The following is a 2,600-nucleotide window of genomic DNA, read 5'->3' on the forward strand; positions in this document are numbered from 1 at the left end:
ACTGTTAACCCATGCTGGTGACCCCGCCCTCACGCCGCCACCCCCCCCCCCCCCCCGCCGTGTCTACAGCGTGGCGACGGCGTCCTGCTGCCGGCCCGTCCTGTGGATCCAGACTGCGGTGTGTGAAGCGGCGGCGGGTCGGTGGACGTCTCCCATTGGAGAACAAAACATCCACTCAGAGCGGCGGCGCTCCGGCTGTCGGGCCGTCACACGTCAGCCCCGCCCCCAGCCGCCGTTGGCTCGCCTCCTCCATCATTTTGGTTTGTGTGTGTGTGTGAGACACACACACACACACACACACATCGCTCCACGCCAGCAGCCACAGGCCCAAAAATAGCGCCGCCTCGTCTCCACGGAGACGTTTGGCGGGAATTCTCGCCTCGCATCGGAAAAACGTGAGAAACCCGGTGATGTCATCGCCAACCAGGAAGTGAACCCGCTTCAGCTCCTGCCAATCAATTCAGAGGAAATGATGCGTTTTATCCAATCAGGAGCCGGAGGCGTCTCACCTGTGCTCGTTTCTGATTGGTCCTTTCTAACAGCGACAGCCAAATGGCGTCTTCACGGTTTACCTGGAGGAGGCGTGTCCGCAGGAAGGGGTGTGGCTTCACAGCGCTGCAGACTCAAGTGGTTACGCCCATTTTGAGGACGTAAGAACCAATGAAAATGTTGCAAAGGTCAGATGCCCCGCCCCACAAGAGGTCCTTCTTCTGCTTCCGCTTGTTCTTCCTCTTCCTCCTCTTCCTCCTCTTCCTCCTCTTCTTCCTCTCTGCTGGTGAAATATTTCCCACCAGACACTTTAAAAACATTCTAAACATCTCACACGTCTTCCACGTCCTCCCCTTTCTTTGGCGATGTTGAAACGGGATTCAGCAGATACTCCATCAACGATCCCATGTGATGAAGACGATGAAGATGATGAAGAAGAGCGTAGCTGCAGCCATTACAAACAGCGATGCTTCATCGCGTCGTTGCTCAACGTGAAGAAGAACTCCTTCTTCCTGCTGCCAGAACTTCTCCTAACGTCTTCTATACGTCTTCCAGACACGACGGCGTTTTAATCCCTCAGATTAAATCTGACGGCTCTCGTCCGTCATCGTGTCTTCACCCTCCTCTTCCTCCTCAGAACCGGTCCGGAGCCAAACCCCCCCCCCCACAGAGGAGATACTGATCTGGAATCATCCAGACGCACAAAGAACAAGTTATCAGGTCGGTTGCCGGGGGCAACGCAACAGGAAGGAGTCGTTTACGTGACGAAGAACACGCATCGTCAAGGAGACGCGGATTCCGATCAATACTGATCGATCAGGTGAGGTGACGTCGTGGATATTGATCGTTTGTTTATTAGCTGTTGATCAAATAGAGAAAACAACAGCTGTGTGTGTGTGTGTGTGTGTGTGTGTGTGTGTGTGTGTGTGTGTGTGTGTGTGTGTGTGTGTGTGTGTGTGTGTGTGTGTGTTGGACTGGTCGATCTGGTTCGACGGCGTTGTTCAGATGTGACGATAGGAAGTCATCCTCAACGGAGGTCAGCCCCGCCCCCTCAGAGGTCACGTGACTCAACGTTAAAACAGGTGCCCAGACTCTGGTCACATGACCAGAGCAGGTGCGCGAGGAGGAAGAGGAGGAGCAGTCAGGTGGTGAAGGTCGAAAGGTCGAAGCAGGAAGTTCATCAAGGAAAGAAGCGATGCGGCACAAAGCCCCGCCCCCAGACAGGTGAGTCAGTCTGAGACACACACACACACACACACACACACACACACACACACACACACACACACACACACACACACACACACACACACACAGGTGTGTCTTTGTGAATCACGGCTCAGACAGATTTAACTCTTCTTTCAGAAAATAAAACCTGCAAAGATCCTCAGCTTAGGAGGAGGAAGAGGAGGAGGAAGAGGAGGAAGAGGAGGAGGAAGAGGAGGAGGGAGAGGAGGAGGAAGAGGAGGAGGAAGAGGAGGAGGAAGAGGAGGAAGAGGAAGAAACAAAACAAGACAGAAGAACAGAAAAAAGAGGAAGAAGAAAACTAGAAGCGAGACCTGAGGGTCAAACAGGTGAGCCAATCAAATTCAAGCGCTGGGTCATGTGATCTCATCTTCAGGAAGCAGGAAACACATAGATGACAACAATAAAGACTCGATCAACACGAGGACTCGTCTGGTGTTTATGGAGTCCCAGAAAGTCCAGGACTCTCCAGGACTCCCCAGGACTCTTTCCAGGCCTTTCCAGGCCTATATTGCCGGGTTGTGGTGGAACTCGGCGCCGTGCCGCGGCGGGGGCCTGATGTGTTGATGTGAGCGGCAGACAGTGATGGAGGGGGGACAGATGGAGGCAGCTGGAGCGACGCTTCGCTCGCCACAAACTATTTACACGACCGGAGGAACGAGGGAAACGTTCCCACAGCAGAACCTCCAGTCAGCGTCCAGCAGAAAACAAAGCCTGTGTTTACCACACGGACAAACACAGACGGACGCCACCGCCTCCGGAACAACCAGGACAACAGTCCAGGTTCACGCAGTGACACAGTCCAGGTTCACGCAGTGAAACAGTCCAGGTTCACGCAGTGAAACAGTCCAGGTTCACGCAGTGAA

General features: G+C 54.0%; 1 long non-coding RNA gene across 1 annotated transcript; it reads left to right on the forward strand.

The window, feature by feature from the left end:
- Positions 1-374: 374 nt before the first annotated feature.
- On the forward strand, positions 375-1,959 carry LOC137600435 (uncharacterized). Its single transcript, XR_011036936.1, has 3 exons — positions 375-1,309; positions 1,495-1,713; positions 1,855-1,959. It is a non-coding gene; the product is annotated as an uncharacterized lncRNA (long non-coding RNA).
- The last annotated feature ends 641 nt before the right edge of the window (positions 1,960-2,600 follow it).

The sequence above is a fragment of the Antennarius striatus genome, chromosome 1 (assembly GCF_040054535.1).
Source record: "Antennarius striatus isolate MH-2024 chromosome 1, ASM4005453v1, whole genome shotgun sequence".
Classification (NCBI taxonomy): domain Eukaryota; kingdom Metazoa; phylum Chordata; class Actinopteri; order Lophiiformes; family Antennariidae; genus Antennarius; species Antennarius striatus.